Below are 15,759 nucleotides of genomic sequence, written 5' to 3'. Positions count from 1 at the left end.
TTATGTCGTATTTCTGGCTATTTATATAACTCATTTCCATGACAAGTATAGAATAGCTGTCGTAACATCGAGTGAAATAAGTTTCGAGTAAGAATGGAGGAAATATCCATAATTTGTAAAAATCTCCTTTAGACATCTCTTTATATTCAAGGCGCTTACAAGACGGTCTGTTCTCTCGCTCCGAGTTTTTCAATTGTCGAAAGCTTTTCTGGAGTCTACGCGACTGCATAATGCCCGTAACGTATTTCTACGTGTATCACGCCGACAATAGCCGCTTCATAAAACCTGAAACTTTCGATCGTGCAAGGGCAACCACGTCGAGCAACGCGTCGACGCGAGGTAGAAAGGAAGGAAAAAAAGGAGAAAATGGAAAGAGAAAGAGAGGAAAAGAGATGGGCGCCTTGTGAGGCGAGAATTCGGGGCTCGGCGTTACAGAAACACGTTTGTAACCTACCCGGGCAGGTTTCGGCCGAACATTTGTAAGATAACCCGTCCGACAGCATACCCAACGGTCTCTCTCTTCTCGGCCTAATTCTACGTCGTCTCCTTCGCGCGGAGAGAAGGAGAGCTCTCGTAATCGCATGCTTCCGATAGAGCTACACGATGACGAGGAGGCCTTTTCACCTTTCGCAACTGTCACGTGTGACCCGTGTTACAGATTCATGGATCGTAAGTAGGGATAGGATCGTGTCAACACGAAAAGTCTACAGAAACGAGTCTCAGGTTCGCCGATTTTCTTGATATTGAGTTAAACAAGAGCGTACTCTTGATATAGTATCGTTTTCATTGGAGAGAAATAATAAAATCGGAAATTCAATTCGATTATACGATTTTTGGGGGGAAAAAACTTGAGAATTTAAATTCGTTTAGATAATTATTTACGAGTGTTTTCCAACAAATACTTGTACGTATTAATTAGAATCTATTGGTAAATAATATCAGTACTAAAAACTGCATTAAAGTAATTGAATGTTTTTATTCGATATCACATACGATGATATTAGATATCACATTGTACTCAAATGAGGTTTATTTCTAATGGGATTGAATTACGAAGTTTCGAATTTCTAACTATAATGGAAACCTGGCTACTTTCCGGATAAACTCGATTTAGAGAACGTACTTCGTTTAATCGGCAAATTGAATTTCACGAGTAATTGAAATCGGATAATTGGTACCGAGTGCCATCGACGAGGCCGGAATGTCGCGAAAAACTCGATTATACAAGCTCGAGCTTCTTCATCAACCAGTATGTGTTTCTAATATAACAGAGCCTAAGTATCTTATTTTTAGTATCGGAAATTAATCTATATGGAATCTCGTAAAATTTGCAATGTGCTCTTTTTTCTGTTTGAGATAATGTTATTTGTACAAAAATGAAATTACTAAAAGATTTATATACATAATAAACGGATTATAAAACTTAAGAATATCTAATCAGGATAAAATTTAGTCGTAAAATAATGTAGATTCTTGCAGGTATAATATACTCGAGCAATCTTTATTGCAAAAATGCAATTATGTTATACTACATTATATTTTCCAATATACTTATGGAATTTATTATTTCTTGATTATACAACGATAAATATGTCAAAACTAATAATTTTGAATTTTATTTTTTCTGCTTCTTTGATACAAATTTGTGCAAGTCTTGGAATAATAATAATAATAATCATAAAATAAAGAGAAAGAAAGCGTATTGTCGAGTTATCGATAGTCGATGAGATGTGTATCCTTGAGCGAACAAAATTGCTCGTGTGCTCGTTTAAGGTTGCAATTTTCTTGCGACTTCTCGACTTCGTCGCGCGCACACACACACACGCATGTATGCTGCTTTATAAATAATCGGCATATACGAATCGAAGCGACCGACACCACGATTGCCGATCTCAATGAGAGAGAAAGAGAGAGAGAGATCGGATACCTAAATTATGACTTACGACTCGTAATTTGCACGAGTCTGTCCGGTCATTTCGGTCATAAATCAGTCGTCGAGCATCCTTATGCGGCCAACTCTGGTGTCCCCTTCGTCGTCGCGAACCTTTTGCCGCGGCGATCGAGTGTCCTTCGTGTCCTTCGCTGCACCGACACGTTGTCAGTGAATAATTTTTCATTTGCCCGACTCGGTAACATTTCAAAGCAGCTCGAGCATTAAATCCGGTACGCTTTTGTTGTATGCGACCTGATGAATTGCTGCCGCTGTCGCTTGCCCGCTCCGAAATTACCGTTCCGCTTAATTGCGAGCTTATTTCGCGTATAAGCAGATGAAATAAAGAGTGATCTGTCGTAACATTGGATTCGAACATGCACGAAATTTATCGAATATAATTTAATGCTCTTTGTCTCTCTCCATTTTTCTTCCTACGCAAGTGCAAATTTCAAGAGTACATTTGTGTATAATTATATAAATGAAAGTGAACTTGTGTGTAATAACGATATTTTGGGTCGAGAGAAAATTTGACTTTATTATATACATAATCAATTTATATCATTATTTACCGACATTGGAAGAATGCAATCTTCGCAAGACATGTGATTACTATCATCTCACGCCTACGTTTTTTGCCGACAATATCTTTCAGCCTCATCAACGATTCTCTCCCGACTGGATACATAAGTATTCGGCAAAGACTACCAACCGTCATTCGATCTCGAGGACGTTTTTGTCCCTCGCAAGCAGAAAATTGGCCGGCGCGGCGTAAAACACGGGAGAGAAGAGCGCGTCTCCCTTTTCTGCTTTTCGGAGGTCCGCGCGCACATCGTGCGGCATTATCATAATAACTGGTAGCCCAATAAAGCTGCGGGGCACCTCATCGGTCAGCGAACCACCCCGGTGCGTACGCGCACACACGTGCGTGCGAAAGTCGTGGATTCACGGACGCGAGCCAGCGTCGTTCGAGATCACGAAGACGAGCGAGTCGGGAACTGGTTTTGCTCGACGACGATCAACGCCCAAGGCTTGTCACGATGACTTCACGATTGTGCGCGCGCGAGCCTCGACAGGCCGCTGCTTAAGCGAAACTCACACGGATCGCCGCTTTATACCGTCGATAATGCGATTCGACCGAGTCGGAGTAAGAAATAACAGCCGCGACCCCTCGAGATTTCGAGAGGGGGGGGGGGAGGCTCTCGCGGTTTCTCAGAGTGAAAGTATAATTAAACGGTGCGCGCAATGATCGCACGGTATAAATGAAGCTATTACGAGACATCAAGACTGATCTCGCTCCGGATTTAATCGGTAATTTAGGATCTCTCGTGTCGCAATTTCAGCGCATCGGAATACAATGCTCCCTGCAACAAAGACGGGAGAGTTTAATTCAATGTGAAACCTCAATTGGATACTCATTAATAGCAATTTCTAATTAATTACAATCAGATTTTATTTACTTACGTGCGATTGAATCGATTATATAAGTCATTTTCTCAAATTTTGCGCATTAATTTATTTTTTCCAGAACACTGTCCAATTAAAGAACTTGTTTAAATGCGGACGTTGTTTAATGGTTAATACCGCAGACAATTTTTTCGTTTAGAAGCTCGCAAACGTACTCGCATCCCCGAAACAATTAACGAATCCTTGCTAATGAACAAAATTGTCGGGCGCGTTGCGGATCGTTCCGCATGTAACTGAAAGGAAAATAGGATAAAGCGGGCGCTAAATGGGGCAATTATACGCGGGAATGGCGACGAGGGTGCGCGGAGAAACGCGCAAAGTGGACTTCGTGGGGTGGTAATGGCGGGTACTGCGAGGATGTGCCGGGATACAGAGGAGAGCTCACCGGAGCTAGAAATTACGACGGCCCCGAAGAGTTTCTTGGTGCGCTCTGTCTCTCTCTCTCCCTCTCTCTCTCCCTCTCTCTTCTTTCTCTCTTCCCTCTGTATCTGTAAACTAGACGCGAAGCTTCATTGTCTCGTCGCGCGCGCGACGTAAAAACGCTGCCGGGCTTCGTAACTCGATTTGACCCTTTGACGCTCGCGTATGCAAATGCAATCCTGTGCGTCGTAACGCGAGGATAGCGTTACTTTAATTGCGCGCGTTCGTATAATATCACTCGCTTCACGTGGTGCGCGTCGCCGAGCTATACCACACGCATTACACACGCACATGCGCGTATCTTTCGGAGCAACTTGGTAGATATGAATATTTACCAGTAATTTGCACCAAGGTCTCTCTCGGAACTGTGAGATTCATAGCAATATTACACCGCGATTACTTCAACGATGCCACATGCTTTCGCGCGAATTTATACTGCTGTTTATGAATTATTAAACTAGAAATGCAAGACCAGTTTTTACGAACAAATCCGTCCGCGTATAAATCGTCATCTTCAACGACGGAAATCGCGATATATCGCTCTTCGATAATCGTTGAAATTAGTTACGTTGGCTACGACACTTAATTGATCTCCGTTCAAGTTTATTGCCGCGAACATTTATTTTTGATTTACGCTTCGCAATGTTATCGTAATGGTTTGATACCCCTGTGGCGTACATCATCGAGGTACGTGCGAACAATGTTTGCGGAACACGCCAAATACCTGTCGGTGGACTGTAATAATCCACGCCGATAATAATTAATCTGCCGACGAGACAGCCAACGTGGCGGGTACCGGGTGCGAGGTTGACAGCGATTGATCTAGGACCTAATAATCAGCTAGGTATTAAATGTTGTCCCGACGACGTATAATTTCTATCTATCGCTGTACCACAGTGTCAACATCAGCGTTTGTCAACGCTCCGATGGAAATCGCAAACGTATCCCTGAAAACGAAAGTATTTTGCAAAGTAAAATCGAATGCGAATTAAAGTCGTATACTTTATTTAACTTACTATATATAATAAATATTAAAAAAATGAAATTTTAAGAATATAATTTTTTAAAAATCTATATAAAATTATTTATTGAAAATGGTATGATTTATTACAGGATATAGAATTATCCCAATTACAACGTAATTATTGAAATTTATCTCTATAGTCAAAGTCGACAAGCTACCAATTACTGTCAATTATCGTAAACATTGAGCTCTGAACATCTGCTAAGTTTTAATTATCATATTCTATCGTGACGTATAGCGATGATCAAGATACAATCTCTTATAATTAAAATGATGAAAGAAATCAACTTACAAAGAAGAAGCCGCTTGTTTATTACAAAAAGAAAAAGAATTTGTGAGCAGTCATTCATATTTTTCCTTACATTACTATATTGCTTTTATTTGATCGAGCTGGATTATTACAGCGGAAAATTCCTTCGCTTCACGATGGTTGAGTTCAATTTCATAAAAAGAGCAAAAGCAAATTAAAATTGATCATTCGATGATAATTTTCTCATTTTTCCTATTTTTACAAAATAATAGAAAGAAAAAACTACAAATTAATTGCATAATAATTCGATTTGGGATTTTTTTTATTATTTCTGTAATATATCGATTTTTTCAAATTCTTGCATAAACTCAATCGTTTTTCGCTTTTATAAATTGATGCAGATTTATTGCATACAAATATCTTTTCCTTAAGAATGCATCTGAAGCTGCCCCTGGACGGGAAAAGAGAACGAGAGGAGACGTGGCAGATGCTGCAAAGACGAATGAAGAGCAACTCTCGAAAAGGAGAGAAAAAAAGTACGCATCTGCCGCGACTTCATAACGGGTGTGATTACGCACAATTACCGGGAGAGCGTTTTCTTAGAGATCGAGGAATGCCGTGCTTGACGGAAAAAAGTTAGCACGAAAAAGAGACAAAAATCGGCCGAAAGGTGGATGTTTGGCGCGAAACAAAATGGCCATGTCATAAAGACCATGACGGTTAAAACATTTTAAGCTCATTGACCTTAATAACAGGTCTTTGCTGCCGCTGCCGCAGCCCTATCGATCAATCGCATCTTCTACGTAAAGAGAGTCTTCTTTGCTCTTTTTATTTCTCTCCTTTCTGTCTTTCTCTTTTCCAATTTTTTCTTTAAGACGAAACCTGTAACGCCCGCACCGCTCGCGTAATTTCCGGCAGAATCTGTCTCGCATTTCGCTCGCGAGGAGAAATTTTGTCTCGGCAGAACTCATTTCTAGAACTGTCATCGGGTCCATGATTCATATTTATATGAAGATTAAACTCGGCCGAATATAGCCACCGGTTGAATTCGAAGAACATCGTCTCACGTTTCATCCATTGAGAATTTCGCGATAATTATAGACTTTATGATTATTTTAGCTGAAAGTCACACAGAATACGTGTATTCATATTTCTAACGCGAGATTGGAATGTGACTAAAAATAACCGTACCGATTTTCACTTTTTCTTTCTTACTGAAAATTTAATGCGACGTTATCTTTTTTTGAATCAAATTCCCCAATCTTTCAATTTTTATATTACTTATTTCAGTACTTGTATTTTTAAATATTTTACTTGATTTTCCGAAGGTTCGTGATTAAAAATTTATAAACATAGATTATTAATATATCGATAGTTTTATTAAGAAAATAATCGATGAGTTTATCAAAATATATAAATATAAAATAGTTTTGTAAATTTGAGTCACTTTACACAAGTCAAGCTTGTGCGTTCGTGTTTATACATTGTCACATTATCTTTTTAGTAAAATGCAGCAACCGGTTTCAAGAAAGATTCGCGATATTGAACGATCGAGAGGGAGTCATAATTATTTTCGCATTTATCTTTCAGGGTCTCTTTCCGAGACCCTTTCTTAGAGTCTCGAGTGGTATACGAGAACATCGGCGGTAAAAGACTACCAGTTCTTCTAGAGCGTCTCTCAAGCAGTCGAACATCTGTCGGAGTGGCTTCTTTGCCCTTACAACACTCGGAATGACGCGGTGTGGCGCGACAAGCTACAGAATTGAGAGGTGCGAAAATATTCTTCGTTTTCCTGAAAGAAAGATTAAAATTTTTTTCCTCTTTTTTCTGTACATATATTTGTCTCGGAGAGATTCGCACTCGAGTGTCGCGAATTTGTTGAAATTATTCTGTATCTTTATTTTCATTTTGCGAATCTTAGGATGTTGTAGATTTGCAACAGATTCTAATTTAGATCTCATTTTTTCTTGACATTACTGAAAATTCAAATGTTACAGATTGAAAAGTATAATTTTAACTTTTGTTTTTAAATCTAAAAGTCAATTTCAAATTAAAAGATATTATTTTCACTTTAAATCACAAGAATCATGTGTTTAAGGATTTAACATGTCAAAGGGTAGCGCCAAGTTTATCAGATGGAGGATCAGATTTGCTTTCCTTTCGGCGATCGATCACTAGCTAATGTCGTGATAGGAGAGATCAAGGACATAATGGCATCCAACGGACAAGCTCGATAAGACAAGCTGCCTTACGGCAAGGTTTCGTGCACACGGTATATAGACTCTCGTTTCACCTTTTTGCCCGTTGAGGTTAGAACGAGCACGGTGGTGGACTAATCCTATTGTAAGGGGTATAATTGGATCCGTCCACCCCTGTCCACTTCATTCCTTTCCCCTTGTAACCCCTGCGCGGAACAATCTAGTCCAGTGCCAACTCGTCTTTCGCCAGAACTACTTAGCCCTTTGTCTAATCCGCCTCTCGTCCCTCGTAACTTCGTTATACGACCTTTCGACGGTGCGTAAAAGGCCGCGCGCGAAAAGCGAGCATCTTGCTGAAAAATCAATTCTATCCGTTGAAGTAAACTGTCTTCTTAGGTCATTCTATAAATAATTCGGTTGCCTTTATATTTCGCAATACTCTGATATTTTTCATTTATTTGACGAAATAAAGACTAGGAGAATCTATTCTAAAAGATTCGAAGGATTTCTTCAATTGATTTCTATCTTACTTTTATTAATTAATTTTTTTATATTGTTATTTATAATATTGTTGATTAATTATATTTTATTTTCTTATTAATCTAAGATTTTCACTTTTGATGTATTATTTGCCATATTACTTGTGTTAATTTAATTTAATTCTAACTAATTAGCAGAGAATAGATAATAATTTTATGATATGAATAATATTAATTAGTATTATTAGCTAATGCTAACGAGGAAAGACTGATTAATTAATAGCATTCTAATAGAATTGATAAAAAATTCCAATGTTTTAAATCAAGACTATTCTATTTTATCCATTTGGATGATAACGGATATACATTTACGGAATTGACGTGAAAATTCCTTAATTTAATTACTTTTGTTACCACTTCTTATATTTTGAACATCTTTGAAGACCGCCCATGGTGTTTGGGATCTCATAATGAATGGAAAGCGAAGAATTATCTAATGAGGATCCTAAGCTAGCATTCAGTTCCACACACCGTAAAGATAGTTTAAGCTGCTTCCTTATACCATGTCCGATTCATCTAATCTCGCATGACCGCATTTACGATTTATTGTCACGCCTATATCATTCTCTCCTCTAATTTCCATATTATTTCAAACAACCATTTTTTATATGGAAATTAAAATAACTTCTTCTTAAAATATATTTAAAAAGCTGTTAATTGCATTTTTTATTAATTATACATTTATTCTGTCTCATAGAGAGATGAAAGAAAATAATTTATTTAATAAAATAAAATTCTATTACGAGAATACTAATACAAACTAGTGTGAAACGTATCTCTGTATTATTCGTAGTAATAATTTAATCTACTTATCAATATAGATAATTTGCTACAGATACGCGAAAGCTGAATGAAGTAATTATAATTTCCGTCTGATATTCTTAATCTTTTAGTTACATTGCGATTGGCATTAATCGATAATTACAGTGCGCTCGCGGTGCGAGCGTTGATTTTCTTTTTCTAGCGGGATAGAGAGAAAGCTGTCGATTGATGCGGATAACGTCAGATTATTATACCAATCGAGAGGCGAACGAACGTACCGATTAGCCGCGGGTCCGCGCGTTTACGTATAAATTATTCGTCATTGCTATAATTATTTATACGTCGGCCGTGCGTGTCGCTTCCACGAAGCCTGATTTGAATATTTCGAAAGTGGTCTTTCGTTTAGACATTGCGGACACCTTGTTATTAAAGCTACACGTTTGCGGGAATAAAAAGGGGTTAACACGCGGAATAAATTACAGAGTACACGTGGATCTTTGTATCCGCTATGTAAAGAATTTAAATTGTTCTATTGCAAGCAGCGGCTTTCGCAATTGAAATCTCCGTTACGACATTTGACACGAAACGACCGACGGCAATTAAATTCGCAATTTACCATTTTATTCTCATTTATTACTCGGAATAGTGCGCGAAGCTGATCGTGATTATAATTTTGTTTTAATACGGTCTTTACGATTAAATATCGCAAATTGTTAGCCGTTTTATTCCGCGATTTTATCGCGTCAAGCTTTTTGAAGATTGCCTGCACAGAATTTCTAATGTTTACATGTTATGTAATGTAATATTTCGCAATAATGATACAAAGCGACATTTATCTGGCCAATGTGTGCTGTTTCGGGAGTTGGGGGAAGGTTGGATAAAATTAGAAAAATTAAAAATTTAAAAGCGATACGAAACGCGTTTCAAAAATATTCGCCATATATTTCACGCGTCGGATACTTGCCAATTTTATGTAAATTTTCACTTTACTTTGCGGTAATTAATTAAATATTCATGGTTAACTGGGCGGGTACTATATCGTTGACTGTCACGTTTATGCTGTTTATCGCGTTGTCCACGATGAATATTAAAATTTTTTTCTACGATAATCGGAAATTTGTGGCCGATAAGAGAAATGGTTTTCGCGTTTCTGTTATCGACGAACGAGATCATTTAGTATAGAGGAATATCAATGACGGTTACAATATACTCGTTAAACGAACAAGGTCACTTTATACTTTGCAAACGATGTATAAATAGCATAAAAATCTATATAATCTACATATAATGTTTCCCGCCCAGTTTACGTCTTCTCTTCATACTTTACAATATTTACGAGGGGTAAATCGCTGAGGGCATTGCGGTGTACAGATTTGAGGCATTACTGGGCATTGCTTGGGCATTACTTGGACATTATTAGGTTTGATTGAAGCATTAATGCGTATTATGGACGTTATTAAAGTATTATTAAGTCTTTTCTTCCAAATAATAATTTTAAATTTATTAAAATTTAAATTATTAAATTTTAAAAATTTAGCAGTAATGCCCAGGAATTGGGCATTAGTAGGCATTAGTGTACATAATTTTGATCAGCGGTTTACCCCTCGAGTATTTATAAAGTAACTTTTCATTTTTTATTTGACATTAACATCATAATTAAAAATTAAATTCTAAAATGCAAAGACACATATTGTCGATAAAATTAGTATCAGGATATGATTATTTTAACTATGCACTATTATCATATATATTATTACATTGAAGCATACATATGCAAATTTGAAAATGAAACTCATTAATTCCCACAATCTCTATTTTATTTATGAGTAAGACGAGAATGTAAGGGAATATATACGATAGAGAAATAGTGACTATATGATCTTAGACAAAAATAGAATGTAATATCTTGCGATGCTTATCTTCATCAATCAAAAAGACGCTCGTTTATACTAATTAATTGAAAACTTATTCGACTTTTTAACTACCGAGATTGCCGTTAAATGAACTATACTATTAAGCGCGTCTCGATAGATGGTATAAAGATTTTTTAGAGTCGTGTGAATCCAAACGAATATCACTGACCATAACATTTATGTGAATTAATGTACATGTTTTCTTTTCATATATAGAATGCCAATTTTCATATATTATATTGATTACATATATTTATTACAAGTTTACGTCATTTGCTTTGCAGAGAAAAAACAGAATATAATAATTTAATATAAACGAACTCGCGCCGTAAAAACGTCCAAATGGAGAAAATCTGATGCAAGAGACTTAATTGCCATTCCACGGATTAACGTACGTGTGCACACGTGTGCATGTCAGAAAACGCGAAGGCTACCGCATCGCGTTTTTATTACTGTTATTTGTCTGTCCGGTATAATCTCGGGATAACACGGCCCCGAAGGATTAAATTCAGGTTGGCTCCTCACCCACAAGGTCGGTCTCATTTCGTACTGTCGCTCTCGTATCCATTTAAGCCTGCCAGTTTCAAACAGTGGTTCCCATCGCGTGACAAGTACGGCATCAAACTGCTTGAATGCCTAAACTTTACAAATCATAATATGCAATCTTATTTATCTCTTCATTAATCCTGTCGAAATATGATTATGTTAAAATATAATTACATAAATTAAAAAATAAAATTTTAAATGTATATTTATATATTAAAATTGTATGTGTGTAGAAATAACTCTCTCAAAATAAATAATTATGATAATAAAATGACACGATGAAATTAATATGCGCAGTTTTGAAGAATAATTTATTTAATATAAGCAACTGATATTATAAATCAATATCGATTCGATGATAATCTTTAAAACATGTGGTTCTGAAATTAATTTTCATTCTCGTGAAGAATAGTTGTCGTCGACTGAGGTTTGATGATAGCTGAAGGAAGGTCGACGATGAGATCGTAAAAATAAGGGATGACGACGTAGCTGGCGATGCCTCGTTACGATAAGGCGGCCAAGGAGTTTAGGGCGACTTTCGTCAATAAACGTCTTCGCGTCGCGTCGTGGAAGATAACCTTCTCGGGGAAAGTTCCTTCATTAGCCGTATAATTGCGTCGTTCTGGATTAAAGTCGTGTGTACACCTTGAGGTTGAGACAACGCGGTTCCTTCGCAAAGACGTCATTGTTGCACGGAACGAAAGAGAAACTTTAAACGAGCTGCCTGTCGCGTCGCAATGTCTCGAGTTGTCGTTTAATAACGTATGCAATTACGCTGCAATTTACTTTCCATATTTACTGTAATGCAGGAAAATCGCGACTAACCTTTCGGGTGTACGCGTTTTGCTCGGCACATGTCGCCTTTTGCTCGCTAAATGTAATTAGCGAGATTATTTTTATCTCTTATTCACCAAACGCAATTTAGGCTCGCTCTTTCACGCGGCGCAAGAATAAATTTTTAAGCGTGACTCATTAAAATAGTAATTTAATTACTCGCGAATTGCGCGAAAGTATTCCTAGGAATTTCCGTTTTTAGAGCAGACGGCAAATTTTTTCCACGGATAAAGTTGGGAAATTTAACAAGTCGACGTAATTTTGACTTGTAATGAGTTTGAGTAGTAATCCTTATAGAAGAGCTCTTTGTGATTTACTCGTGATAATTAAAACTTTGCAACGGTATTCGTAAGAGATGCAAAGATATCGCAGCGACGATTTGGAATCGAGCTAAGAAACGATAATTGAAAATCCGCGAAACAACTCGATTTTATGAAAGCGAAATTTGTTTATTTTTGCAATATGGAAGATCCTTGCGCGCGTTCAACAGTTTATTATTTTATCTCCGGCTGCGCTTGATTTTTATTTCGTACGTGGCAGAGAATAGGAGTTTCGTTTTATAACTTTTCCGATATAGAACGGATGTTCAATCTGCGAGAATAAAATGTTTTTAATTTCGAACATGTTACTACGGGATGGAAAAATGCTTTCGATAATCCATCATGTAGCAATACTGAACAAAATAAAAAAAAAACATTCGTGAAATCTTCAGAAATAGTTTGATCGCATTGTTCCCTAAGAAATGTATAACGCAAGAATTTGCAATGGCCATGAAGCTTATTATCTTGAAAGATAATCCACGTTTATTTGCCGAGAAAACGTTATTGTAAATATTTGCTGTTGGCAATATTTTTAACATCTCTTAAAATTTGCCTCTATTTTTTCTCTCGTTTTATTCGCATATATCACTGTTTTTATCCGAGCTGTTATTTTTTCGCGCGCAGAATAATCGGAGCGATCTTTGCTCAATATCCGATCCAACAAAAAGTTAATGAATCCCTGATCGAATCTCGGCAAGTAAAAAAGGCAGGAACGGTAGAGAAGTCGTCAATCTACGGGTAGTCGGCGCTGAAAAATTGTAATCGATCAGAAGAACGTAACACACGGTCGGTTTTTTTTTTCGGCGCGATCGATCGGCGAAGATCGGCGGTAATGGTGTCTCTCCCTGCCGCGGGGACCCGAGGATATCGCGGCGTGGATTTGGAACGCGGCCAGGAAGCGATAACTGGAAATCTGTCGGACAACTCGATTTCGTCGAGAGAGAAACGCCGTGGAGAAACTTGTTTACCGCGTTGATAATGGTATTTCGGCCGATGCATCGCCGGCGGTCGTGTTCCACCGGCCCTGTTAATGGACTTACGACGAATCGCAGGGATTTACACGGCATTACAAACGCGTTTGCAACTAATCTCTCTTCGCGTGTGAGACCGGTCGGTCTGCCGTTGACAGTAGTTCCTCTCGCTCCGCTCGCGCGCCCGCGCGTTACTCTATCTGCGGTCTCGGAAGCAATTTTCGCCTAGATTAGCGGTTTCAATCGTGTAACGTCATTTTCAATCAGCGACGCCATAGAGATCTCGAGATTGCCCTAGCACGGTTGATAGTTGATAGTTTGAGTTAATTAATTTTCAAGAAAAACGTTTCAAATAATGTGTCCTAAAATATAAAGATGCGTAGAAATATAGAGACTGATAGCTTGAAAAATATAATTGAAGCGTCTGATGAATTTTATTTCCAATCGACAATTTAATCTTGGATACATCGATTATAAATAACGAGGGAAGTAATTAATTAATTAAATATAATGTAAATGCAATTTTTAAAATAATAATATTTTATAAAAAAATACGCTCAGTAGTTTAAAATTGATGAATTCATCTTTCCGCGAGACTTTTATAGTAACATGATTACGAAAGCGGTTTGTAACGATGCGAATTTTCCCCGGGGCATATAAGTGTCTTACGTATCCGTTTGAGGCGCGTCCGGATCGATAAATTTTTCTGACGTAAATGTGGTCCTCGAACGGGCGAAGCATTAAGTTTGCCGTGTCGTTTATCTGATCCTAAACTACGTCGACATCGTCTTGTATCACCAGAAGCGGTAGTTTCTACGATCGAGTAATTTGCTTGCATAATGCGATGCCTACGCAAACGCCCACGCATTGGCCGCGGGTTGAGAACCCTCGTGCACTTTATACCAGCTATTAGTGATAATTTGTTGGATCGACGATGGGGCACGATCAAATACGATTATGCGCACAAATGTGTAATAGCTTCACAGGAACGTGCAAAATCGTCGGAAAATTTTGCCATGTGGCAAACGTACGTCGATTACTTTTTGTTGAAATGTTTAATTTCGCGTAATTCCTAAAGAGATAATGTACGATATTCTTAAAATTTGACGTTTAATAATAGCTTTTAAGCTCCATTTAAGTTATTATAAATATACCGCAGGGGATAATCATACTTTTCGTAATTATCTCTCATGACTTTTTGAAAAAATGTAGGTTCTCTCTAATATTTCATATTAATTAAAAATGGTTTCGTTTAGACGAAACAGCCGTTGCGCGCGATAAAAATGTGTAGTTTCTTGCGCGATATATTTTTATCACGCTGCAATGAGTGTATGTTCACTTTGTACGACGAGTAATGACTTTGTTATGGTGAAAATTATGGCGAGAATCTCTCTGCGCCGTCGTGCAACCGGCAAGAAATTATTTTCTTGCAACGCCTTCCACGAAGCGCGTTAGTCCTTAAAGTTCTTAGGGCTTCATTCCCCCTAAAGGCCATAAGAGGAATCGTACGTACCTTTTGCGGCGCTTGTTCTTACTTAACGAGATGCGTGTTTCTCTCGCGCTGGGGATATAACCGGCCGTGGTTTTCTTACGATCGGCGAACGTTGTTTTGCGACTCGCAAGGTCACGCGAGTTCCAGCACCGAAAAATGTCCGACAATAAAACGCACGATGCTCGAAGCCAGTCGACCATTAAGTATTCCGCGACCATTTTTGTTCCCCTGTCGTTCGTTACGAAGGAAAATATTGCAAGATCAGTCGAGAGAAACACAGAGAATAAGCAACTTTAAATATTTTCGATATAAAAATTACAATGTGTATGAAACAAAATAAAAAGCTTAAACATGATGCATTAATTACGTGATAAAGGATTGTGCAGTGCATACCTTTGAGAATTTTATTTTATGAAAATATTATTTTTTACTTTGAAAAGAGTACAGCATTACACATTTTTCCAGACATAGTATTATTGTTGCAGTTTTTATCTTGCAAGCTACTCGTGCATTTTTTTATTACAAATGCAGTCGTTATTATTATTTTTATTATCATAGTATTGTTATCATTCCTACCGGCGTATTGTTATAACGACCTTAATTACATACACGTCCCATTGTATCGCGCCATCGCGGATACATATACGGGACGATTATTGTTCGCAACCGAAAATACAATCGAATATTTCCGTTAAATGTCAGCCAATTATCGCGATAATATTGTTTCGCCGGTCGGATAAAGCCAATTTTCAATCGGTAGCATGTGCTTACTAGACGGTGCGAGCCTAATGTAACGTGTAAGGCAAATCGTGCGCGGATTATGCAGATAGATTATGCCGGATCGCGCATTGATTTCGATTACTTGACATTGGTTATTCCAAGAGCGAGTCGAGTAAATTACGCAAAACTTGTGACATTCGAGCGAGCGAGCGAACGAATCAGGAGTCGATCTTTTATTTTCTACGGGAAGCGGAAAGAGAGACGCGCTTGAGTTCGCGTTTATCGCTCTTTCCACGACAAAGTTTGAATATTCAGCGGTTTCAACGCGAAGAGGGAATTGCGAATGAGAGCGAGAGAGAGAGAGAGAGAGAGA

General features: G+C 37.9%; 1 protein-coding gene and 1 long non-coding RNA gene across 6 annotated transcripts in view; both read left to right on the top strand.

Annotated features, from left to right (window-relative positions):
- Positions 1 to 15,759, top strand: part of LOC145964169 (uncharacterized) — a 199,722-nt gene that overhangs the window by 66,545 nt on the left and 117,418 nt on the right. The gene's annotated exons all lie outside the window — the stretch shown is intronic.
- On the top strand, positions 4,419 to 6,437 carry LOC145964285 (uncharacterized). Of its 2 annotated transcripts, XR_014436402.1 has the most exons (4): positions 4,419 to 4,661; positions 4,931 to 4,955; positions 5,080 to 5,175; positions 5,524 to 6,437. It is a non-coding gene; the product is annotated as an uncharacterized LOC145964285 (long non-coding RNA). The 2 variants fall into 2 exon arrangements; XR_014436401.1 differs by having other exon boundaries at positions 4,419 to 4,788; positions 4,931 to 5,175.

The sequence above is a fragment of the Camponotus vicinus genome, unplaced genomic scaffold (genome assembly GCF_025532165.1).
Source record: "Camponotus vicinus isolate PSW18456_S1 unplaced genomic scaffold, iyCamVici1.0 SCAF_13, whole genome shotgun sequence".
Taxonomy (NCBI): Eukaryota; Metazoa; Arthropoda; class Insecta; order Hymenoptera; family Formicidae; genus Camponotus; species Camponotus vicinus.
This window is presented reverse-complemented; position numbering and strand designations above follow the sequence as displayed.